A 27,804-nucleotide genomic window follows, 5' to 3' on the forward strand; every position below is an offset into this window, starting at 1 on the left:
TTTTTGAATATTTTAGAGTGTTGCTCTTCACATATACATACATCTGATTCTATCAAATGCAGACAACAGTATGTAGCTAATATTACAAATGCCACACTGCTCAGCATTGCAATATAAAGAAGGAAGTAAAACAAACGCTCTGATCTAGCCAGTGATTTTGAATTGGTGGTTCTATGAACAGAAATTCTAACCAAGTAGAAATATACGTTGGGGTTAGCTATGCTAAAATAAATGTGTTCCGTTTCACTAGCTTAGCCATTTGGAGATTATTTAGAAATAATTAGTTTGCTAAGTCTCTGCAAACTTTCCTATTATTCATAGAAATTTCAGTAGTTCTGTTACTCTGAGCACACATAGCAATCCCAGTGCTCTTTGACTTAAACAGATAACGTCTTTTAACAAATAATTTTATGGGGTTGAATTTGGTCTAAGAAAATGAAGAGTATATTCATTCTATTAAAAAAATGGTTAAATATGAAAATGGCTTGAGTGATGAAAGTACCTTGACTATGCTCTGTTTCTGTATAGTCAGTTTTAAGAAACTGACAAATTAAAATTTTGCTTGAACTCTGTGAAGTTAAAATATTAAAAGCAGAGATGGTTTTCATTAGGCCTGAGAGGCAAAGGTATGATATATTAGCACTTGAAAAATAAATAACAGTGCATCACAAATTATGAAAATTTTTAAGTACACTTAAAGAATGGAATTTATATCCAAAAAGTTTTCTGAAAGAAATAGATTGTGCCACATAATTGTATGACTCATTACAACAAAAACAAAAGATGATATTTCTTCTTTAGTGTGAAAGAATTCATTTTCTATTTTAAATTAATTGCTTTCTATATGCAAATTGGGGCAAAAATTCATCAGAATGGCAATTACTTGAAATTGTTTCATATTTAATATGGTACTATTTTCAATTCATTAATATTATTGGCCACCAGCTACCATGAAAAATTAATATTTTTCTGAATTTACTCTCTATATGAGAGATTGATTCATTATATTGCCATTGATGGGGAAAAGCTAGATAAAGTAAGTTTACTACGGACAGGTTTGGTCAGTACTATGTTAAGTAGACTGTGCATGAGATATAGGGTAGATTCAGACCTCAATTAACAGTGCGTCAAAGACTAGGAAATTTTGTTCAAAATTAAAACAAAATTAGTTTTGTAACTCAAACATCTCTAAAATGTGATTTCTGGCGCATCGTCGGGGTGTATACCATGGAACTAAGAGTTCTCTAAAACAGGGAAATTAACTTTGATCTGCACTGTTCACAAATGAAGGGGCTAATTCTCCTTTCAGGTTTGCTAACTTATTTTGATCTCCTACTTTCAATTTTACCAGGGATTTGAATTATATATTTTTATTTGCAATAAACTGTAGAATTTGGAGGTTCAGGCCTTTCCAGATATTGATTTCTTTTAGATACATCTTAAGTTTTAAATTGGACCAATCAAAGACGGTAGGTTTAAAGCCCATAAGGTAACAGGAATCTGGCAGCATCTGGGGAGAAGGCAACATACAGAAAATATCCTTTGGCCCAACCCAGTCATTAAAACAAGAAAGTGCTATTGAACTGGGGAAAAAAGAAAGAAAAGAGAAAAAAAATGTATGCTTTTGGTTAGAGCTCTGGCTTTCTCCACCCAGTATCTGTATCAGTTTCTCGGGGGTCACTTTCTGTTCTGGTTTGCCCTTGCCCCAGGTTACTTTAGATTCCTTATCACCAGGTCTTATGTCATTTTTGCCCCTGTAAGTTTGAGCCATTATAACTTTTGTGACCATAGTTTCAACATTATGCTAATGTTGTGGATGAAGGTGGGTTTTTTTATTGTAGTTTGTTTCTTTTTCTGTGGGATACCTTAGGGTTCACTTATTTCTCATTTCAGAATGGAGTGAGAGAGAGCTGTTTTTGAGAATAAGTTATGCTTCTTACTAGCTGTAACTAGTTACATAAGTTCTCTGAGACTCTGTTTTTTTCTCCCTTTGTAAATGAAAATATTAATATTAACTATCTCATTTGATTATTGTGAGAATTGAATGAGATAACACATGTAAGATACTTAGTATTTGTCCTCCATATACTAAACACTCAATAAATTTAGTACTATGTTCACATATGATATGAGGAAGGTCGATGCTTCCCTAAAATCACTTCAATTAATTCTAGTTTTGGTTAATAATGGATTTGGTCTGTTATATGGATTCTAAGTGGAGTAACCATGAATCTTATTTAAATATTTATTCCAATGAAGAGTAAAAATCAAGTGGTTTCATTATTACTAGCTTACCACATAATCATGCTGTGGTGGAAATCTACTTGTAAAGAGTAACCTCTGCATTTTTCTTCAGATAGAATCAATAGATGTGAGTGATTTCATTACTTATGAAATAATACAGGAAGAAATATAACTGTATGCAATGTAATATAACTTAATGTGGACAGAAAAACCAAGACTAATTATGAGCTTGGGTTTTCCCAAGAAATATTTATGTAACTAACCTCTATAGATGAATATCAGTCCTGTAAGGATTTTGACATTCTTCTGCCTTCAGCAATGCAGCACTTTCTCATCTTCAAGACCTACCTCATTTATAAAGCTTTCCTGAGTAACCCTACCATGAAATAATATTTTCCTACTTTAAACAATTTCAGAATCACAAATCCAGAAGTTTGTTTCTGTGCTATTTTGAAATTTTCTCCATATTTTCATACTATATATGTATACAGACAAATATACACACACAGGTGAAAGAAATATATACGTGCATTTCTATATGTGTGTGGTGTGTGTGTGTGTGTGTGTGTGTGTGTGTGTCTTTTTTTCCTCCTCCTTGACTTTTATTGCAAGATTTTGAATCACATGCTTACCATCAACTCTTCCTTCTGCCACTTGGTACATATTTGTATTTCTGTAAATACTTAGGAAAATAAACACTACAGCTCAGCTTCTACATGTTAGTTCAATAAATCAAATAAAAAGATGCAAAATGTAGGTTTAGTAACAAGGTAATGTTCTTATAGATGAGTAAAGGTGCAAAAGCCATGAGTATTATAATTTTTAAAATAAAATATTTGAAGTCTTGTACCTATAAGCAGATAAACTAACTTTGTGATGGCTTTTATTTCTAGTTTTTCCATCACAACTTTGAAGTCGTTTGGATTATGCTGTACATAATAGGAGAAATACTGCCCTGTGTTTCAACTTTCAATTTCTAAATTTATATATATTACTATATATAAATATATTATTCAAACCCCTTCACTGGTTTGAAATTAACCCTCTTGAGGAACATCATTATACTTTACTTGTTAGGATTCATATAGGATAGGTGTGTGCTGGAAAATTAGCACATTGCTTATTTTTGCACATAGTAAGTAATCACTTCATTGTAATTTTTGCTCTACCTTCAATCTTTCAGGTATGTATACCATATATTGAAATAGCACGATCCCACTTTGATCACCTGTGTTACAGAAGTAGGTTATTTTCCAAATTTAACAAAATTACAATCAAGAGTTTCTTCTTAGTAGACTTTGCAGAATATCTGCATTATGTTCTTTGGATCTCATAATTTTATATTAGAAATGGGCCGCAGAGAATATTTTGTTCATTCCACTAATGGAGAGATAGACCTCAAGAGGTTTCTCAAGGTCAGAGAGCCTGCTAGGGAAGGAGTCAGACACAGAATCAGGTCTCCTGACTTCTTTTATAATGTCCCTTTTAGTGCACCATATTTCCTCTAGTCAGATTGATCTACTTGTCCCTGCTGACATTCAGAAATCTCCCAGGTATTTGTGGATAATGAAGCTAGTAGCTATTTTGGAGCATCAGTCTAGAAGTTAAGATAATAAAAAAGTTTTTACTTTTTTATGTTTTTGTGTATAAATTATTTCACAACTTAAAATTTTACTTTTTTCTGTAAAATAATAATAGGTTTCTGATATTTTGGCTCTTCTAGTTTTCTCAAATGACTTGATTGATGAAGACAATCTGAGTAATTCAAGACTAGGGAGGTAAACAAGAAAGAAGAATTATTTCATTCTTACTCAGAGCGAACAATGCACATGGTTTGAAGTCTTCATCCGGGATTCCAAATCTGTTGTTTCTATAGCTAATAATAGTTTGCTCTTCAGATAAGCTGCAAAACTTTGTAGAGTTTAAAACTTTCACCACACAAGTGTGGCTGTTTGTTCACCTCAGTGCATTATCAGGTAAACTTTAACCAAAAGCTCAAGAGATTGAATATTTTAATCCTACAAAAGCAATTTTGTTTGCTGGCAAAATAATACCTGGATTTTTAGTTTCTCAGAGGAGCTAAGCATAAAATTTAAAATATATTAGAGCTCCTCTTGGGGCAAAGAACATCTGCTGGGCTATAGTAATAAAACAGAATCAGACAAAGATGACATCTATGACATGCGCTATGCTAGAACCATATTTGTGTAGCTCAAACGGGTTGTTTGACGAACTGATCAAGACAACACACTTATGGAAACTGCGTCACTAGGACAGCTATCTCGTTCCTTCAGGATTCTGCCCCAAATCTCCCTTGCAGCTGAATTGAATGAGATTTTATCATGTCCCCAAAATGCAGTCTGAGAACTGAACTCCCAAATCTTTTCTGTTTGACAGAATCTCTTCTATGAGCATAAATATTAGACCTTGAACCAAACAAAAATTGGCCAAATTTTTGGAAAGAAGATGTAGATTTAGACTTAAAAGTGTCAGGTTCAAGTCTTTTCCTTCTGCATCTCTGATTTTTTTTTTAGATTTTTATTTTTAGTATTTATGAATTCATAATAGTTGTACATATTAATGGCATACATGGGATATTTTGAAACAAACATACAACGTATAATAATAATAATTATTATTATTTTGAGACGGAATTTCGCTCTTGTTACCCAGGCTGGAGTGTAATGGTGCGATCTCGGCTCACCGCAACCTCTGCCTCCTGGGTTCAGGCAATTCTCCTGCCTCAGCCTCCTGAGTAGCTGGGATTACAGGCACGCACCACCATGCCCAGCTAATTTTTCATATTTTTAGTAGACACAGGGTTTCACCACGTTGACCAGGATGGTCTTGATCTCTTGACCTCGTGATCCACCAGCCTTGGCCTCCCAAAGTGCTGGGATTACAGGCTTGAGCCACCATGCCCGGCCAATGTGTAATTATTAAATCAGGGTAATTGTGATATTCATCACCTCAAGCATTTATCATTTCTCTGTATAAGGAACATTTGAATTCTACTTTTTCAGTTATTTTGAAATATACAATAAACGATTGTTAACTAGTGACCCTATTTGTGCTGCTGAAAACTAGATCTTTTTCCTTCTATCTGTAGTTTTGTAGTCATTTGCCATCCCTCTTTATCCTTTCCTCCACCTCTGATTTTATCTAAGCCTCTCAATGTGTCTTATATTCATTAGTTTCTTATAAAATATAGTAATAGCAATTCCCGCCTTCTTTATGGTACAATGTTTTTCTAAGGAATTTAATACACCTAAGGTATACAACAGTTCTTTAAGTGGGTTATACCTTATGAAGTACAAATTGTTGTGATTGCAATAGTACCTTGCGTATCATATCTTTTGAATACAGGAGTGTATTAATTTCCTAGAGCTGCCACAAACTGGATAGCTCAATTGATAGAAATTTATTGTCTCGTCATTCTGGAGGCTAGAAGTCAGAGATCAAGGTGTCAGCAGGGTTCATTTCTTTTGAGGTCTATGAGAATCTGTTCCATGCCTTTCTTCTGGCTTCTGGTAACTTGCTAGCAATCCTTGGCCTTCTTTGGCTTGTATCACCCTGAGCTCTGCTTAAAATTTCTTATGACGTTCTCCCTAAATACTAGTCAATGTCCAAATTTCCTCTTTTTAAAGGATGCCAGTCATATTTAATTAGGGGCCTGCTCTACTCCAATATGACCTCATCCCTTACACTAGATATAATCTCATAATTAAATCTGCAGTGACCCTATTTCCAAAAAAGGTCACATCCTAAGATACTGAGATTTACGACTTCAATATATTAATTTGCAGGGAGACACAATTCAACACATAACAAGGAACATAGCATTTTTTTTTCTTTTTGTCTGACTTTTTTTAACTTACTGCTAATTTTACTCAAAAACTTTGGGATGTTCATGATGTTACTCTGGATCTTCCCACCCCTCCATCCCTGCTCTTCCTGTAAATCTCAACTACCTTCTAATATATTTCTTGTGTAATCTCAAAGTAAAAGAATATGCATACCATAAGATAAGCACTGAGAAATTGTAAATCAATCTAGTAAATTAGTAGTCTAGGCTAATCTGATTATTGGCTGTTAATTTTGTGGTTTCTGAGAATCACCAAATAATGTACTCAAGAGTGCTGATGTTTGTATATTTTTGAGCTACAAAGAACTTTCATTTATAGTATTGCATCTACACCAACATAGTTAATGTTTATACTCATATCAAAGATGTGAAACTTCAGGTGTAGAGGTGATGAAATGCCAAGAGTCACCTGGCTAGTCATTGATAGAGCCTGCATTGAGATTTCAATTTCAAACCTAGAATTATTTCTGCTTTATCATCATGCTGCCCTTCAGAAAATGGGTATAGGTATGTTTGAAACCCATGGAACTACATAGTAGACCCTATGAGTGCAGATTGTCCATACGATACTTTCTCAATTTCTTCACATCAGACATTTCTGATTTCTATTACCTTTCAACAATGGTTATTGTGCACGAGGCTCTATAGTTGACATAAATAATGAAAAGAATTGTTGCATTTCTCTGAATCATTTTTCTTCTGCAGAAACCTCATGTATTTGTTTTCTAGTGCTGCACTAATGAATTACCACAAATTCAGTGGCTTGAAACAACACCTATTTATTAGCTTACAGTTTTTATGGAAGAGATGTGTAAACACAGCATGGATCTCTGCTTAGGGTCTTGCAAGGTCTAAAGCAAGGTCATGACAGGCCTTTCCCCTTCCTGGAGCTGTAGGAGAAAATGTGTTTCTAATCTCATTCAAGCTGTTGGCAGAATCCAGCAGGATGTGATTGTAGGATTGAGGCCCTCTTTTTTGCTGGTTTTTGGCTCGAGATCATTCTCAGCTCCTAGCATCTGCTCCCATACCCTGGCTGCTGGCTCTCTTCAAAGCCATAAATGATGGATAGAGTTCTCACATTCCCTCTGCTCTCCTTTCTACCTCATCTGTCCTGTCTCACCGTCTCCTCCACATACTTCTGAAGGAGGCTCTTCTGTCTTCCCCTTTTGCTTGTAAGGAGTCATGTGATTACACTGTGCCAACTGATGATTTGAATAATCTCCCTGTTTTAAAGTCAGCTAGTTAATCACCTTAATTCCATCTGCAAAGTCCTTGCACAGCAATACTTAGATTGGTATTTGATAGGATAATCGGTAAATGGGAACCTTTGAGGGACAGCTCTAGAATTTGGCCTGTAACATCTCAGTAATTTTTTTTTTTTTTGCATTAAGCATTTTCAGATCAGACAGTCATTTACCCCTAAAATCATGTTGTTTAGAATTTACTAGATTCCCATGGTATCTAAATGGATGGAGACAGTCATCCTCATTTCTTAGATGAGAAAGCAAAGGGACCAAGTTTAAAAGGTTTTATCAGATGCACAGGGAGTATAATTTAAAGCATATCAGAGTTCTTCTCAGTGTAAAGTACATCTACTAGTGCTTAATATAATAAAAGATAGCAAGCTCTTATTTTATACTCTCTGTTTTAATTATTTATGTAATTGACTTGTTCTTTCTGTATTTCTTCCCAATTTTAAGTTTCGGGTCAGGAGCAGAAATTGTTTGAGGGAGTAAATGCCTGGCTTTTGATCAGTATGGTACATATATTTCCAAGCTTTGGTAAGAGCTTGAAATTAATTATAACTCAGTAGCAATGAGCATACCTAGACATCATATCCTGGTATTTAAATACCAGTTCTTCAAAGGCTGTTTGAAGTAGCTGATTCCAAATCTAGGGTAAACAAAATACAAGATGATCCTGGAGGAACTCTGGCACCAAAAAGTTAGAAAGTGTTCAGACAGTAAGAGAGCATGTCAAAAAACACAGGTACTGACCTGAAAGAACCCCTAATGGCCAAAGCTGGAAAATAGGAGCAACCCAATTAATAACTATAGCTATTTATTTAACCCATAGAATAAAAGAAATACAAACCCATACTAGTACAGATAGATAGAAAGAGGGATAGGTAAGAAATAAGGATCAGCTCTTTCTTCCAGAACAATTCTAATTAATAAATGAATTATAGAAGGAATAAAGAAAATTTAAAACCATCATTAAAAAACTATGATAATTGCTGGGCATGGTGGCACATACCTGTAATCCCAGTAATTTGAGTGGTTGAGATAGGTGATCTTGAGCTTGACAGATCAAGACCAACCTGGGCAACATGCAAAACCTCGTCTCTACCCACAGAAAAAAATACAAAAATTAACTGGGCATGGTGGTAACTGCCTATAGTCCTAGCTATTCAGGAGGCTGAGGTGGGAGAAATGCTATAGCCTAGAGCCTGGGTGGTCAAGGTTGCAGTGAGTAGAGATCACATCACTGCACTCCAGCCTGAATGACCGAGTAAGATCTTATCTAAAAAAGAAGACAAAAAAAAAAACAAAACAAAATTTTGGAAACAAGATTCCTGGGATGCTAAAAGTCATGGATAAAAGTTCAAGAAAAATAAACATTTCTTACTCTCAAATATTTCTTCCCAATTATAAAGGGGAAGTTTTTAATTTTACATTGGAAAAACCCAGCAGATACCACCTTAATCAAGTGATCATGTTTACTATCAATGATAAGACATTTTGACATCATGTATCCCTGACACGACATAGTGAGAAGGACATATCAGTTCTGCAGTATTCTTGTGAAAAATGTATAACTTCAATCTAATCATGAGGCTGCACTAGGCAAACCTAAAATGAGGGACACTGTATAAAATAACTAGGCATCATTCTTTATTATATCATCTTATGGTACAGGAAGAGGATATTAGTAAAAACTTTCATAAAAATTCAAATAAAGTTTATAGTTTTCTCCCTGTCTTGATAATTGTGCTATATAGTTATGTAAGATGAACCTTGGAGAAAATGGGTGAAGAGTATATGAGAATTCGCTGTACTATTTTTGTGATTTTTAAAAATATAAAGTAATTAAAAAAAAAAAACTCTGGCTTTCTCTTTAACTAGCATTGTAATATTGTACAACATACCTCTTTCGAGCCTCACATTCCCTATCTGTAACTTTGGCTTAACAATACAGAGCCTGTTACAGTCAAAGTATGTGAAATATAATTTAGAGAGACAATGTAGCCTAATAGTTAATATCAATTGCTTTGAAGAGGTATAAATGTGGTTCTACCACTTTAGACTTACCTAATTTTACTAAGGTATTAGCAAAACTTACCTAACTTTATTAAGCCTAGGTTTTCCCATTTTTAGTACTTATTCAAATTCACTTACTGTGAATTTTAAACATGTTATAGCAGGTAAACGTTTAAACCTTCCTACCAGGAGATGAACTCAGAATGAGGAACTACAAATTTGAATCAAAAGTCTTAAATTCCAGCTTTATTTATTAGAATTATTTTGCATGAAGCAGTTCTTTCTAACTTATATATTGAGGTTAACAACTTTTATTTACAGAGTTTTTGTATAACAATTTACAAAGGAAAATTTAGTTCATGCATTAGTATTTTGAAAGTGGTGGGAATAAATGCTTGATTAATAAGATTTCAGGCATATTTGCATCTGGAGAGAAGGTTCATAAAGGAGATATTCTTACTTGTAATTTATTTAGCTTGAAACAGAAGAAAAAAATGAAGATTAATCAATTATCAAGTAGCTTCTGAGAAACCCAAATATATTTAAAGAATCAAGCTGAGTTCTGACAGACTTTCAGGTTTTACAAGGAATTTTTTTTCTTTTTCTTTTTGTTTTGGCTAATCACTTTATGAACCACTTGTTCTAGGGATAAACCAAGATCTGATAACTTTCAGAATGTAACTTCCATAAATCTATCTATGGAAAAATGCCTCAAAAACATATAAAAATCATAAAGGGAATAAATACAAAGAAGACTGGAGAGAGATTTGGGTATCATATCTGTGTGTTTGTAGTCTTAGCTTCATGTACTGCCTGACCACATACTTTGGACTTGCTTCCTCCTCTGTCATTTGGGATGTTACCCCACTTTGGTCATGAGAAAGTGGAAATAGAGCTGTATGTTAAAAATGATTTCCCAAATTTGTCAAAATGTTGTTCTGATGTATGATGGATAACAAATAAATGCTATCATGAAAAGTTATTCCCATCCTGACAAGACTTTAAGAAAGTCCACCATTTCAAAATTGGTAAATTAAAAAATTAATCACTATATAAAATAAATCTTCCATTCATGTAATATTCCGTAAGTGATGAATCTAAACTGTTGGCAATCTTACCCCTAATAATACATGTATGTACATATCTGTGTGTGTCTATGCACATCATAAATATTTGTGACATATTTAAACTTCATTTATGAGCAGCATGGTGGTTTAAAAGGATTATAATGGTCATCCTATGTCAAATGTTTTAAGAAGAAAGTATCTGAAATCAAATAGCACTTATGTTTTGTTTGGTTTTTATTCTGATTACAAACAAGTGTGTCATACAATATATCACCAAGTAGATATTTTCTGTACAGTCTAAGAGGAGGCTTGGACTAGGGCATTTCTGTATTGATATCCTGAGACCTATATATCTCTGGAGACCAATTACAAAGGTTCACAAGGTTGTTTTTATTTTGCTTTCTCTTGATGCCTTTTTAATGAGGTCTCCTAGTAAACAGCAAGCATGATGCTTTCCTGTTGGAGACCTGTCTGCCGCCTTTGACCATTTATTACTAATTCATCTGGGAAATGATTTATAAATTAAATATTAGGAAAATGTACTTGAGGAAAAAAGTGGTAAGAGGTATAATTTATAATTCTCATTTAGGAGAAAGTCATGCCAGCAGTTTGCTAATGGAAGGATGCTGAGAGTCACTCATAGAAATACAGTTGTGGTTTATGTAATAAATAGAGATGTACATGAAGAGAAACTTCAATGTATATTTCTGGGCATGTGGTTCATTTTAATAAATTGTGAAGACAATAGTTCCCAATTTTTCTCTTCAAGTGAACCCTTGGAAAATTGAGAAATAATAAAGAGCAGAAGTGACCTATCAATATGTGGTATCTCATAACACAACTCCTCCCCATGACAAAGATGTAGTATTTATCAATAGTATGTGAAAATAGCTTCATCATGGAATAAAATGTGGTATTAGTAGCTGTCAGTGTCATCATAGATTTGTGCAAGAAGGGATTCTAGATGCTATTTTAGAGCAGTCTTCTCATTTTACAGATGTTGAAACTGAGGCCATCCCTCTTTATGACTTACCTAAGGTATCATAACTTTGAAATATTAAATTTTAGAGATTTATAAAGCTCACTTTAAGAAGTATTTTTGCACTTACAGAGTTGGTATGATAGAAATCTGCTTTTCAGCTAATCAGTCAGATTAGGGTTGTGTCTTATAAGAATACCTTTTACATTTGCATTGTTAAAGGAAGATGAACAAGAGCTGTGTTTATACACCGAGAATTAAAAAGGAACAAAATTATAGCTTTGGAATTATCTTCTAAAATGTTATGAATTCCAGGGAATTAAAGCACACTCATCTTGCAGGTTTTATTTAATAAAACCATTTGTTCCTTTTTTTAAAGTTCTGAGTAATTTCTATATATCTTTTCAATACTGCTATAGTGGTTGATTTATAACAACCATTAATCTCAGAGCTATAAGTGATGAATTCATAATTGTAAAATCATAACTTCGTGGTCAGTATTTTTTTCTGATCCCATTTTAATCTTTTTAAATTTCCATTTCTATTTGAATATTTAGACTGTACTTATACATTTCACATATAATTAAGTACATAGTTTATTTAAAAGATGATGCATATATACTGTCTATATATACACTTCTCATATATGTTCATATGTTACATGTAATTTTCTAAATTATATATACTGAAACAGACAAGTACAGTTTATAGTTGATATTTTCTGGTGAAAATAATTTACCAGTATGGCTTTATTGGTGTCTGGCACTTAACACTAAGAAAAAATTCACTAGGTCATTATAAAAATTTCAGTTTGGGGGAAGGCTAGTAGAAATTAGCAATATTATAGTTTAGACACATCTATATGCAATTTCATTTACCGATATTAACCTAATCTATGCTGCTTTATGAGGGGAAACAGAATTTAGTGATGCACATTTAATCTTTTTTATCTTATTTAAATCACATTTTTCTTGAAAAAATGTTATCTTGGCTGAAGTAAGAAGATGAAAGACCCTCACATGAACTTCATGGGACAGAGGCTGAAAATCTGTGTTGACAGCATGTCTCTAATTCATCCTTCTGACAACATTTACAGTTGGAATAAGAGAATTCTGTAAGAGTCATAGTTTTTAGATAAAGATTGTTACAAAGGCATAATAATTCCGGAAGATTTCCATCTTCTAACAATCTCTTGAAATTAATAATAAAGACAATGGCTTTCTATTCATCCACTTTACCACATCAGGCAGTGGAAATAGAAAATGATATAAAATTAATCCCTTCTCTTGACAGTTGTAAAATAGTAATCCTCCATTTTATCCTCTCAGAGGATATTTGAAGATAACTTTTCTATTCTCCTATTTTCACATTCTGTCTCATAACCTCGTATATTCTATAGCCCATTTCATTGCCAGTGGTCAAATGAGACTGCAGTATAAAGCCACAGCTAGGTTACTAGGGTTCTGAAGAATGTGTCAACACAGAAAACCAATTTCAGATATACTTTCAATGTTATTGCTTTAGAATACATGTCCTTTACTGAGGTATCAAAAATCAAAGACTAGATGAGCTCATTCATGTGAATAAGCTTGGGGATAAATTACCTCTTTCTACTTCCATATTAAAAGAACAGTAATATAGTCAGCCTGACTGTGGGATCTTGGTCAAGCAAAGCTAAATGTTCTTTTCCTCATTTTTATATTATTAAAGTGTCAGAACTATTCCTTAGTCTCTTGATTAGTTTTGCCCTTAACTCTGTAGTTTTGTTTGTTCAGAATAAGCACTAGCCAACAAAAACAGACAAATGCAGTATTTAAACTGGACTTTACATATAAAACGATGGTGTTAATACACTCTATTCTGTGATTATTATGCAGTTTACTTACAAACTGACATCCATTTTTCTCATTTATAAGTGGGAACACTTATGAGAACAGAGGAACACAGAGAATGGAACAATACACACTAGGACCTATAGTGATGGGTGGTGGGCAGGAGGAAAGAGAGCATCAGGATAAATAGCTAATGCATGTAGGACTTAATACTAGGTTATGAGTTGATAGGTGTAGCAAATCACCATGATCCACATTTACCTCTGAAACAATCTTGCTCATGTATCCCAGAACTTACAGTTAAATTTACAAAAGAAATTAAGCCAAAAAAAAGAAAAACTGATATGCGTGATGCATGCTTATATTTAATAGACACCATAAAGGTATGTGAAATATAATTAAGAAAATACTAATTGATCACATTTATTGGAGAAAAGGTAGACTATTGATATAAAATATTTTGATGTTTCGGCCTTAGATGATTGCCTGTTTAGTTTTTTTGGAATGTCTCTTAAGAAGGAAGTTTGATTGTTTAAACTTGGAATTCCAAAATTCCCAATACTTTCGATCAGTGGACTAATTGCTTGCTTGCCTGCCTACTGGCTGGCTGGCTAGCTGCCTTCCTTCCTTCCTTCCCTCCTCTGTCCCTCCCTCCCTCCCATTCTTCCTTTTATCCTTTCTTTTATAATAAAATTAATGAAAAAGGCATTCAGTCACTTTATTCCTTGTATCCTACGATATAAGTTTCAAATTTTTGTGCCTCTTTGCTTTGATTCTGTGGTTGCTGTATTTTGAAGCATCATCTTCCCCCTTTTCCATTGAGAGAGAGCATATATACTATTTAAAAAACCTTAAATTGTATCTATTGCTCCATATATGAACCCATGTAACCACTACCATGATCAAGGTAGAGAATATTTCCATTAGCTTTAAAAATACAAAAAATACTTAGCTGGACATGGTGGTGCGTGCCTGTAATCCCAGCTACTAAGGAGGCTGAGGCAGGAGAATTGCCTGAACCCAGGAGGCAGAGGTCGCAGTGAGCCGAGATCGCGCCATTGCACTCCAGCCTGGGTAACAAGAGCGAAACTCTGTCTCAAAAAATAAAAAATAAAAAAAGTTCTCTTTTACTCCTTCTCTGTCAATACCTTTTCTCTCCTGAATTAATCTGTCTTCTGACTTCTATCACCACAGATTAATTTTGCTTGTTCTTGAACTTCATATAGGTGGAATCCAAAAGTATGTACTGTTTTGTATCTGGCTTATTTTGCTCAACATACTATTTTTTTGAGATTCTTTTGCGTTCCATATATCAGGAGTATGTTCTTTTCATTGCTGTATATTGTCTCATTATATCACAATTGCTTCATCCTCTTCCTAGTGATGAATATAACTGAAGCACATTTACAAATACATCTTTATAAGTTCACAGTTCTTGGGTTAAATGGGCATACCCATGTAGGGTAGTGGTTTGCTCTTCTAATTCTTATACAATCATAATTAGGCTTTAAAACAAAATCCTGCGTTTGAATGTTCTTTACTTCTTAGACATTATCTAGCCAATTACAGGTTTGTTTGTTTTTACTGCATTTGTGCATCATACATGTATATATTTGTAACTGAAAACGAAAGGTAGAATTCTGTGATAGTTAGGATTGAAGGCTGTAGAATCAGATTGCCTGAATTTGAATCCCAGATGTTTATTTGATATTGTGTGACTTGAGGCAATTTATTTATATTAACTGGATCTTGCTTTTTAAAAAATTAAAAGGATATTAGAACCTTTTCATAGAATTGTGATTAAGTTAGACTTTGTCTTCAGAGTAGAGAGTAAGCACTTAATAAATGTTATTAATATTGTTCCAAGTATGTATGTTATAAATATTCAAAAATATATACAGGATTCCATATGATCCTACATACATATGAATAGTTTAAATTTACTATGTAGATGAGGTTAATTTAGTAACTGTTTTCTCTAACCAAAATTGTCAGGAGGCTAACTCTTCTCATTCATTTTGGCTCTAGTATCTCTACTTTAGGAACCTAAGTGAATGATAATAACCAGAGAGAGATTGCTTCTTGACTACAAATAATGACATGCTCCAGTTTAAATTACTTCAACAATGTTCTTGATCAAATCATTCTCAATCACTTATTCTCAGAATCCAGATATTACTGCTGTGAATAACAAAAGAAAACTCAAATTTCTGTTTTTGAAGCATTAAGCCTTTTGATATTGGGAAAATGGTGTTATGTGTGAAAGAGAGTCATCTAATTTGTTGGACATCTAAGTGTGTCATGCTAAATTCTTCAGAGTTAAAAAATAAATTTATCATATATTTTTCTTATTCCACAAATATTTTTATATTAAAACATAATTTTTTTTTTTGAAATGAAGTCTCGCTTTGTTGCCCAGGCTGAAGGGCAGTGGCACGATCTTTGTTCACTCTAACCTCTACCTCCCACATTCAAGTGATTATACTGCTTCAGCCTCCTGTGTAGCTTGGATTACAGGCACACACCATCACACCTGGCTAATTTTTGCATTTTTAGTAGAGATGGGGTTTCACCATTTCGGCTAGGCTGCTCTGGAACTCCTAACCTCAAGTGATCCACCTGCCTCAGCCTCCCAAAGTTCTAGTATTACAGGGGTGAGCCACCGCACCTGGCCCATGATTTTTAAAACAACAAATTTATTTTTTCTGACTATCTACTATTTATAGCTGTAAGTGTGGATTCTTTCAGTTAAATATTTTACATGGTTGGCGCTAGCAACTCAATGTTTAGCCTAGTCCCTATTTTAACATCCAGAGCTGTATTTTGGTGCCATTCATTGAATACTAAGGATGGCACAGACCTAAACCTCCCTCACAACATAAACAATGGGGACAGCGCCTCCAGCATATGAATGATATAGGTAGAGATATGGCTGGAAAATGGCAGATGTGACTTCCTGACTTGTGAGATTTCAGGGTTTTCCAACAATGTAGGATAGTGGGTGGATACCAAAGGTCCATAGCTTTCATATACTAGTGATGTTATTTGAATTATTTATGTGTTTCATTCCACCTATTGAACTGTATCCTCTTTAGGGGCACATTTTAGGTATTAATTTGTTTCTTCTATCCCATTTATCATATTGCCTACACTTAGTAGATCCCACATAAAAATGTCTCATTAAATGAAATAAGCATAAAAAGTACAGTGAAATTTTTAAAATGTTATTTCAAAAGAATATGACAATAAAAATGGCATATATATGCATTAAATAAATATGTAAAATGATTCTCACTAAAATATTAATGGGTAGTTATTTTGGCTAGGAATTCAAGTGATTAAAACTTCTTTTTGTAGTAATTGGTATAGTTATATTAGCAGAAATAAATGAATATGCTTATAGTAGATTATAAAGGAAAATATAGACAAACCATTAACTGTAGAAAAATCAAATTTTTCAAAGCTACTTCTCCCAAAGTTATCATACCTAGACATATAAAGAGTTGATTTTTGTTTTGTATCCAAATTTGTCTACAGTATGGAGAGAGAAGGAATATTCAAAATTATTTGTATAAAGTCACCATTACATTAATACAAAGATCTGCCAAAAGCAACATAAAGAATATTGCAGATAAATTATCCTTATGAATATATGTTCAAGAATCCTGATTTAATTCATCAAGTTATTTATGCATTAAAGGAAAAGCACTTAGAAAATAAATACTGAGTGAGCCTCACTGCAAAACTCTTCTAATATTTCAAAATTGGGACGCAGTTTCTTTTCCATGTAAATCATTATTTCCAGTATGTTAAGTATAACACAAGTGTAGGTTTAATCACTTTCTATTTTGGGAACTCATTTAAGAGCATTACTGTTTTTATACTGTGGATAAGGTATTCTGACTTCTCAATTGCCTTAGAAGAGTGCCAGGTAGTCATATTGTGGTGTTAAATATGCTCTTCTGCCTTGCATTCATGCTAAGAAAGCCAGTGTCTATTATGTGGCTCCTGGCTTCAGCCTTCTCAGCATGAATGACTGTTCCAGGAGCAACAGTATTTTATAAAAGTATTGATTGAGTTGGTTTGTAAAGATCCCATAATGTTTTTCCCACATCAAACCTGTGATTTCTGTGTAAGAAAACCACAATAGCTAGAGCCTCCTGGTAATGTATATGAATTTTGCAGAATTTCAGTTTATGGATTAGCTTTGTAATAGTGCAGAGTTTCACTGGGCTTAACCAAGTGTGGGCAATTGTCAGGTGCCTTTATAAAGTCATAGCATTTCCAAGGACAGGGATGTGATGGGTCATTTTATAAGAAGAAAATGTATTAAACTTATACCACATTATTTTTAGTTCACTTGTAAGTGTAAGACAGAAAACACTTTTGTTTGGTACACATTTCTGTGGGACTCACACTTTGGCTTTGATCTGCTAATTTCCTTTGCCTTTTCCTATTTTAATTTGTTTCTTTCATTCTTCTGTTAATAGTATGCTTTCTATAGGCTTCAGAAACTTTCTAAACAATAAAAGACTCCATTTCTGCACTATTGAGGTTGATGCTGACTTTATTTATTCTCAGCTGTTTCTTTAAATTTGGTTTTTGATTTGGGTTGGCATTGTCTTAGAATTCTGGGTTGCAGCACATTCTCCTCCTTCAGTAACAACTCCAGAAGCTTAATAACCAAAGTTATAACCTACATTTACTTTACTGTACTCTAATACTCTTAACTACTAAGTGGATTTCAGTATAGGGTGAATTGGAGTGAGAGCTGTTTAGTCAGTCAACAGCCATTTAATAAGCATTAGGTTACATGTTTTGAAGGTTTTGAGAGACTTAGAAGATACTAGTGTGTACCTTATAAGTGTGTCATGTCCTCACAGAGTGAACAATCTAGGGAAGTGAGAAATGTGTGTGTGTGTGTGTGTGTGTATAATATATATAGCAGATGATGGTTTTAGAAAATAAAAATGTGTGTATATGTATAAATATATATATGAAACATATTTCATATATATATAATATATGTTATGTTTATAATATATGTGTTTCATATATATTAATATATATAATATATAATGTAAACATATATATGAAATATATATATTGTTTCATATAATATATATGAAATATACATTATATATAAAATATGTATATAAAACAGACAGTGGTTTTAGAAAATAAAATAGAACTTTTTAAATAAATCATAGACTTATTTCCTCATAATGATCATTCCACATCACAGGTCATCTGCATCCTCCAAGAAAGAATAAGATTCTTAAATTTGAGGTTTAATAGATTATGTCACTTTATATTAGTCCTAATTAACTTTTTCCTAGTAATTTTGTGACCTTCTGAAATTTACTTAATTTATTAATGCCATCAGTTTTTCACTTTTAAATTGGAGATAGTAGGAATATCTGCTTTCTATAATGTAAGTAAAATGTAATTTAAATATATAGAAATGAAAATTGGGAGGTAATCTAACCGTCTTGCGTTACAGATGAGGAAATTGACACAGTAAATTAGGAGGCTTCCCCAAAATGGACTATTGAGCTTCATTAGTGGGTATTATATTTTTTGACTCTTCATGCTTCCTCATAGGAGTTCCCAGATGCCAAACTTGCTTCCAAAAATCCTGTATGACTTGTGATGTGACAAAAATCAGGGGGCTTTCCAGTGTCCCAACTTTCTACGGTATTAGAGTTACTTCTTTTAGAGAAGTCTCACAATTTGAGAAGTAACCTTCTCAGCGGAGAGCTGGCATGTAGGTTATAAATAAGGGCTTCGGCTCCCTTAGTATGGGACATGATGCTTGCTCTCTTCAGGTACTTATCTGTCCTGGAAGAGACAGAAGCACTTTTGCTTTTCATATAACGTAACATCCATTTCTCCTCTTTCTCTCTTTTGTCAATGTTAAAGTTTAAAATGATGAAACAATCCAGTAGTTATCCAACTACAGATAAATAACTGCTGGACTGTATCATTGTAGACGGTTGGTGAAAAATTCTAGACCAGAATCCAGTCCCTTCAATCTTGTATACTTCCTACTATATTGAGAGCCAAACAGGAACATGAATTCCCCTTCTTTAGTTGGTTTCAAAAACAGTAACCTCAATTCCACAATCAAGATTTGGATTTAGAAATACTGAGTTTGCACTAAGCTCTTTCCTGCTTCACTCTGGGGTCATGAGAAAGTCTGTGAATTTCAGCCCCTTCACATTCCCTCATATTAATAACCTGCCAGGAGATCTCTAGGGGAATGATGGTAATAAACTAGCTAATAAAATGAGATTAGAACCTTCAAAACTGAATATCCTCTTATGATGCAATCCAGCAATCACACTCTTTGGGATTTACCCAAAGTAGGTGAAAACTTATGTCTACATAAAGACCTGCACACTGATGTTTATAGCAGCTCTATTCATAATTGCCAAAACTTGGAAGCAATCAAGATGTCCTTCAGTAGATGTATGGTTAAATAAAGTGGTACACCCAGACAATACAATAATATTTGTCACTAAAACGAGCTATCAAGCCATGAAAATACACAGAAGAAACTTAAATGTGTATTACTACGTAAAAAAGCCGATCTGGATAAAAAGCTATATGCTTTATGATTCCAACTATATGACATTCTGAAAAATGTAGAGTAACTATGGAAAGAGTAAAAAGATCAGTGGTTGTCAGGAATTTGGGGTGAGGAAGAGATTAATAGAGGACAGAGCATTTTTAAGGCAGTGAAACTAATCTGTATGATCCTATAATGGTAGATATAGATACATGTTATACATTTTTCCAAAACCATAGAGTGTAAAACATTGAGAGTCAATCCTAATGTAAACTGTGGACTTTGGGTAATTATGATATATCATTATGGATTATTTGATTGTAATAAATGTGCCGCTGGTGGGGTATATTGATAATCCAGAGAGACTGCATGTATAGGAGGGCAGGGATATATGGAAAATCTCTGTACCTTCATCTCAATTTTGCTGTGAACCTAAAGCTGTTTAGAAAAAATAAAGTATATTAAACAATCACCACACAGGAAAAAAGTGAGATTAGAGCAACTTCTTTAAAATAATATACAGAAAGTATTTACAAAGGCTAACTATGACATAGGGTTCAAAATATAAAACTGCTTACAGCCCAACTACTAAAATTAATTCAATCTAATCATTAGATACTTAATCATTGGATACAATAGAATTTGCCCTGGGAGCAAATGTTTACTTTCTATTCAGTTATGTGCTACTTAACATGGTCCAGTGCTAGCATAAGGCTATAACATGGCAATTCATTTGTGTATGTAATAACTGCTGATAAAGCTGAAATAAAGAGTCAGTAAAAAGGTTCCACTTTTGTAAAACACATCCAGGGTTTATAGGAAAGGAAATCTTTCAGGATTTCTGATATATAAAGGAACAAAGGTATTAAGAAAAAATATTTCATAAAATGATATCAGGGACTTTAATTTATGAAAGTAATCAATAACATTTTCAATCCATGTTGGCTTGCATTGTGAGAGAATGGAAAAATTTATAGTTCATGATGTTTGTATCATAGTGTTTAGAGAATCCCAGGAGATGAAAGAAACATACAACCTGTAGGATGAAAGGAGCCTTGGATCTCATGCCAGGACAAGGACACTGAGGCCCCAAAAGCTAAACACCTATCTCAAAATCTTATGGTAAAAGTTGAATTATTTTAAACTCACTCCAGGGTTCATGAGAAATGGTTGAAGTTAAATGGCTATATGGTTCACATTTAAAAAGGATTTCTAAAAATTGGATGCTCCTTATGACAACAAATATAAGTGGCTTTCTTTAATAGTTAGTATTCCATTATTGCAAAGTGATCAATCATATAACAGGTAATCTCCTGACATGAGTTATGTACTAAAAATTCTATTGGGCAAAGAGCTCAAATGAATATAGGTAACATTCCTCTCTAATGAAGCTTTCTGTGTCTTAGAACATTCAACTTTGTTAAGACTTTATAGTTTTTAGGATAGAATTAGTAAAGAACTTGGAATGTCCTATCAAGAAATAAAGAGGTGGGAGTAGGTAAATTTACCTCTGGAGATTCTCAGGTGTTCAGGATATATTCAACATGTATTTGTTCCTAGGCAGGGGACAGAATAAACTAATCTCTGTAAGTCCCTTCCCACTCAATGACTCAAAAAGCGATGGCATCTTAGTGAAATGTAATATGGATGACATAACATTGCAAATAGAGAAGTCTGCAACTAAAAGATAAAGCACTTATATGTCAAATAGCATTGTGTGAATAAATCTAAAATGTAATTTTCAACCAATTTTTAAAACTTACTTGCACTAACAAACATAACATAGTGTCATGCAGAAGATGGTGAGGAAGCAAAGCATATGTAAGGAAACCTGTAGAAAACCAAATGCCTTTTTGTATTAAATGAATTCACCAAATCTTTCAAGGAATAATCATGTTTATGCAAATATCCATGTGGTTTCCAGGACCCACTTTTCTCTTCCTTCCTATACATGCAAACGTACAAAAATACATCACCTCACATACTTATTTCCCTATGGTTTCAGACTATTAAATGTTTATAATTACTACACTTGATGACTAGAATTTTTAATTACACATCGAATTGTCCCAGGTGTGGATGCTGCCAAAAGCCACGGTCATTGGCAACATGACAGTCTGGCATGTAGAGTCAGGGAATGTGCTAGGATTTGATCCTCATACAGTGCAATAGTAAAAGCAAGCATTATGACTCCCTGCAGCTGCTACTGTCAGTGCCCCCTGTCCATATGCCTCAGACCTTTAATTGTGTTTCTGAGAAATGCTTCTAACTCCTAGTGTCTGCAGATCTGTTCCTCGGCATTTTTTTCCAAAACTGGGAAATTGCACTGCTCATATGCATAAGTGAGCATTAAATCAGGAGAATGAAAACCCTCTAAGAATAGTTCTCATTTAATGATTCTCAAGAGATGCTGTATAAATACCCAGCTCTCTCACCTCTCTGGTGGGATAACTCTGAGTTGTGCTTTATGCCATGTCAGAGTTTCTCTGCAGGGTTGCCTGCTATATTAGCAGCTTTAATAGAATATTCGTTTTTTTTTTTCCTTTGAGAGGGAGTCTCACTCTGTCACCCAGGCTGGAGTGAGTGGCGTGATGTCAGCTCACTGCAACCTCTGCTTCCCAGGTTCAAGCAATTCTTTTGCCTCAGTCTCCTGACTGAGGGAGTAGCTGGGACTACAGATATATGCCGCCATGCTCACCTAATTTTTGCATTTTTAGTAGAGACAGGGTTTCACCATGTTGGCCAGGCTGATCTCGAACTCCTGGCCTCCTTGGCCTGCCAGCATTAGAGGTGTGAACCACCGTGCCCAGCTGAATATCCTTTACTGGATGCCTTTACTCCCCTTTGTCATTTCTTCATTTTCTTTCTGGCACTGCCTGCACTTCTTAAATAAACTATGTAATACTTGTTTTAGAGTCTTCTTCTGTGACTAAAGTTTCTGATCAGTAAAATGGCATAGCACTGTTACCTCAAGAGATGGCTATGAGTATTTTGTCAGAAAAAGAATGTACTTCATGTTTTGCCTTAGTGAAGTAAATGTTCATTACTCAGCAGTTCCGTTTTAGATGATCTCATTGTTAGCCTGTTTTTGAAGTACACGTTTTCTTCTGAGAAAACTCAGACTAAGGCACACCCCATGCCCAGCTGGCAAGAGCATGCCCTGTTGAAAGAGTTTGCAGAAATAGTCCTGGCTTCAGGTACATTTTTCACATTCCATTCCCAGTTTACTCCTCCCCCATTACTTTAATGACCACCATTGCATAATAAGCAGTGCCTTCTTGTGAGACACTAGAGGTAACTGGGAGTGAGCTTTCGGGTGGGTACACTTCAGAGGGTTTCATTTTTTTTTTTCTTGACAAGGAGTCTGGCTCTGTTGCCTAGGTTGGAGTGTAGTGACATGATTTCAGCTCACTGCAACCTCCACTCCTGGGTTCAAGCAATTCTCCTGCCTCAGCTTCCAAATAGCTGGGACTACAAGCATGTGCCACCGAGCCCAGCTAATTTTTGTGTTTTTAGTAGAGACAGGGTTTCACTGTGCTGGCCAGGCTGGTCTAGTACTACTTCAAGTGATCTGCCCACCTTGGTCTCCCAAAGTGTTGGGATTACAGGCATTAGCCACCGTGCTCAGCCCCAGCCTTCATATTGTTAGTCTTGATTTAGTTTCTTCTGCTCTGTTGTAATGGATAGCACCAGACAATCAGTAGTTGAAGCCCTTTTTATATCTTCACTGGGTATTCTATTGAATGACATATATGTCCTCCCCAAAGTCTAACATCTGTTCATTGAAGATAGGGAAAACACCAAGACTATTTGTAATACAATTGCTGAGTATTGAATATTTACTTTGTTAAGAAAAATGCTAAGTACTTCACAATATTTCTCTGCAATAATACTCAACTTTTGAGAGAACAATGCTATTCTCATTTTACTAATGGGAAACATTAGTCATAGAGAGATTGAATAATTTGCTCAGCCACACACTAGGAAGTAAGAGTCTGGGAGAGCATTTGTAGTTTTCTCTTCCTTTTAGATGTCATTCATAAACCGTGGAATCTGAACACTAGTGTACCTGATTTTGTACTCCTAGCCACTATTTAATCCTGCCTCTGTAATTAGCTTTTATGGATAAGGTTATCTTCATGTACTCAGAAAATAAAATAATAAAAAGGAAGCAGAAGATGTCACTAAGTGACACAACTAGACATGAAGTTGTACAGAATTAGAAAGGGGTTTTAACCACACATCTAGAGCATGGCCCAGGGGAGAAATGCAAACCAGTTTTTGAAGTCAGTTTGTATTAGCCTCTGCTCCTTAACCTGGGTTCCAATACCAATTGCATTTAAGGAACTCTCCTTCTCCCTCTTTCCATTCGTTTCCATGGTAGAAACACCATGGTAGTTCAGGAGTTAGGAGACCTGGGCTTTAGAGCTTTTTATAAAATGGGGCATCTGAATTTGATAATAGGCAAGGTTCCTTCCAACTCCAAACAGCTGTTGTCATTTTCACAGCCTCTAGAAACCAAAGGCACCTTCTCAATTATAAGTTCTAAGTGATTTGTAATAGTGAGTACTATTTGGATTCCTGACAGTTTATATCAGGAAAATAAGCAAAGTTTTGGATCAAGTACTTACATCTAAAACCATTGCTTTATAAGCTGGTCTTTGCTGCCAATCCCTTCTTTCCTATAGATTGTTAGTATTTCTCATTTGGATGGGATACAGTAATTTATTTTAGTGATTTCCTGAATCTCGTACATCCTTAAAATAATTTGGAATTGGAAAGAAATAGATTTAGCTCTTTGTCACAAAATGTAGAGAACTTTTGACATAAAGAGAGAGCTGCTGATTCTGTTTCCCCAAATGCCTGAGTATGGCTTGGTTTCAAAGGGTTGCTTTATCATATGTAGGGATGGAGGGGACCATCAGGTAATGAGATATAACATTTCCTGGAAATTAGTTCTCAGTGTGTTGTCCAGGAAGTAAATTTCTTTTATTCCCTGTTTGCCACCTGTCCTGGATGTCTAGTGCCGAATTTGAATTTCCATGCCAAACTGAAAAGGCAGCATTGGCTTTAGTTGCCCTCTTTTTCACATTAACTTATGATTTTAGCATGTATAGCGATTGCATTGTTTTAATGGAATGAACTTAGAGTGAACTCCAACAGTGATGAACTGATAACCAATAAAATAAATAATTGATTCATCTCAGAACAATCTGACTTCTAGAAGTGGTGTTTCTAAGAAGCTTGTGTGTAACTGCCCTCTAGAAAGCCTCACAAGTTGTTGCCTTTCTTTATTTATTTTTTCCAAATGGACAGTTTTTGACAAACAAACTCCTAAGAGCAGTCAAATGTCAAATACAAAGTTATGGCTGGTGCAGCTGCCTTTGGGATCACACGCTCCATTTATTCATTATAGAAAGCTCAGATGCACAAACATGTGGTGCCATTTTGTGTACCTGTCAGTTTAGTGCATTTAATGAACATTGATCATGCTCATCTAGACACACTTCTCAATGCTGCAAGCAGGAATTCAGCAGTTTCTGAAAGACAGTGTGAAAACTTCTTTTTTTCTTTTTCAAATGTGCCTCTGTGGAATCCTTTTTGCCTAAAATAGATGCATTAATAAACATGACTAAAATGTACCTTAACATTCACTACAAAAGAGAAGATATATTGATTAAAAATTTGCTCTGGTTTCGCTAATTGCATCCAGAATGTGTTGTACACTTCAAGAAAAAATATTTACCTAGCCTTTTTATGGTCTAAGACTCTATCATTTAAAAATATTAAACATGTATATAATGAAGTATATTCAGAGATAATCATCATAGGAAAAAATTGTGAATAGTCTAATATTCTGTCAATAGGGGAAAGGTTCAAAAAGGTATGGTTCACACCTACAGTAGAGTATTGTAACCCCATTAAAAATAAGATAAACCAATATATTCTGTTATTAAGTGATGTATATGTCTGTGAGAAAAGCAGCCTATAGAACAATATGCATATTGTGATTGTTTTTATTTAATACATTCAAGAAAAAATAAATATAGCTTTTTATATGTACATGTATGTAGGTAAATACAAAGAATACATTTTGAAGCAAAAGTATCTTCCTTTATGGAGGAGAATGGGATAGGGCACATTGAAAAGGTGCTTTTAATACAAACATCTCTACTTTTTTGTTTTACACAAGTGACGCATTAAACTGAATTTTATCTAATTGTGTGTACTTGACTTTCTTTTTTTAAAAGAAGAACGTCCATGAAATAGGTAAGAGGAACCATAATTAGTTCAATCAACTCATACTCATTGAACACATGTTATGTGTTCAATTAGTTATGTGTCAGTCACTATGCTTGCCACTGGGGACACAGTAGAGAGCAAAGAACATGCTGACCCTAAGCTCAGGGATATAGAAACGATTAGAAATTGGATAAGCATGCAAATTCATTATTATGTAGGAAAAAGTAGAGGGAATTAGAAAAGTGTGTAGTTATCTGGTCAGTGAAGGTTTCCCGAGGAAGGAATTTTTGCAGCAACAACTGAAGGCTGAATCAAGCTTAGCTAAACAAGGAGGCTATTTATAAATTCAAAACAATTGAAACACTAAAGGAAGAGTTGAGTGAATAAAAATAAAGAGTACACCTGAGTTAAGTGGAAGTTTTTAAAATAGGCAAGATTATCTCCTCTATCTGATTGACTTCATTTAATCTCTAACGCTTGCAATTGGCAAACCATCCAGAAAGACTGGTCACTGTAATTCTCATTACAAAAGCAATGGCCAAGTAATACTGAAGCCAGAATATTTTCATTTCTTCATTTCTGATTCACTTATGTAGAAATGACCCAGATGAATTTCAACTCTCCATTACCAGCATTATTTGCATAACTAAACATCTGCCATTGCCCAAGCCATACCCAAATATCACCTGAACTATGTCTTCCTCCCTTCCATTGCTCTGCTTCTGCATTCTTGTGTCCAATAAAAGACTTATGGAACATTTTGTATATGTTAGATGTTTGGAAAAGCAGACATGGTCATTACTCTATAAGTGCATATTCTGTTAGAGAGACAAAAATTAGTAATAATCACAAAAAGTGATTAATGTTATGAAAAAAATGATTGGGAATAAAGAGAGGGCTTACTTGAATTTTTTCAGCAAAATCTCTCTGAAGAAGTACCAATAAGCTGAGACTTCGGCGTTAGAAAGAGCCAGGTATGGCAGCATTTTTCCCTCTTTGTAAAGCCAATAGTATTCCACCGTGTGGGTGTGCATATATGTATGTATGTATGTATATGTGTGTGTGTGTGTGAGTGTGTGTGTGTGTGTGTGTGTGTATATATATATATATATATACCCCACATTTTCTTTATCCATTTATCTGATAATGGACACCAAGATTGATTTCATTTTTTAGCTCTTGTCAATAATGCTGAAGTGGACATGGTAGTGTAGATGATATCTCTGGCACACTAATTACACTAATTGCTTTTCTTTTTTTTGAGAGGGTTTCACTCTGTCACCCAGGCTGGAGTGCAATGGTGAGGTCTTGGTTCACTGCAGCATCCACAGCCCAGGCTCAAGTGATTTTCTTACCTCAGCTCCCCAAGTAGCTGGGATTACAGGTACACAGAACCACAGCTGGCTATTTTTTCTTAGTTGAGATGGGGTTTCACCATGTTGTTCAGATTGGTCTGGAACTCCTTGGCTCAAGCAGTCCACCCACCTTGGCCATGTAATATGCTGGGAATACAGGCATGAGCTATCATGCATGGTAAAACACACTAATTTCAATTACTTTGGACATACACTCAAAAGTGAGATTATTAGAATCATACAGTAATGCTGTTTTTAGTTTTCTAAGGAACCACCATACTATTTTTCGTAATGGCCATACTAATTTACATTCCCACGAATAGTGTACAAGGGTTTCCTTTTATCCATACCTTTGCCAACACTTCTCATCTTTTGTCTTTTGATAATT

The 27,804-nt window shown here is 34.5% G+C and overlaps 1 protein-coding gene across 11 annotated transcripts in view; it reads left to right on the forward strand.

Annotated features, from left to right (window-relative positions):
* Positions 1 to 27,804, forward strand: part of CNTN4 (contactin 4) — a 994,033-nt gene that overhangs the window by 302,938 nt on the left and 663,291 nt on the right. For 2 of the 11 annotated variants that reach the window (XM_078351516.1, XM_078351517.1), the window contains exon 3: positions 26,979 to 27,035. The exons of the other annotated variants lie outside the window; for them this stretch is intronic. The gene's annotated coding sequence lies outside the window, so the exon portion shown is untranslated. The remainder of the gene's footprint in view (positions 1 to 26,978; positions 27,036 to 27,804) is intronic. 11 annotated transcript variants of the gene reach the window in all.

The sequence above is a fragment of the Callithrix jacchus genome, chromosome 15 (assembly GCF_049354715.1).
Source record: "Callithrix jacchus isolate 240 chromosome 15, calJac240_pri, whole genome shotgun sequence".
Lineage (NCBI taxonomy): Eukaryota > Metazoa > Chordata > Mammalia > Primates > Cebidae > Callithrix > Callithrix jacchus.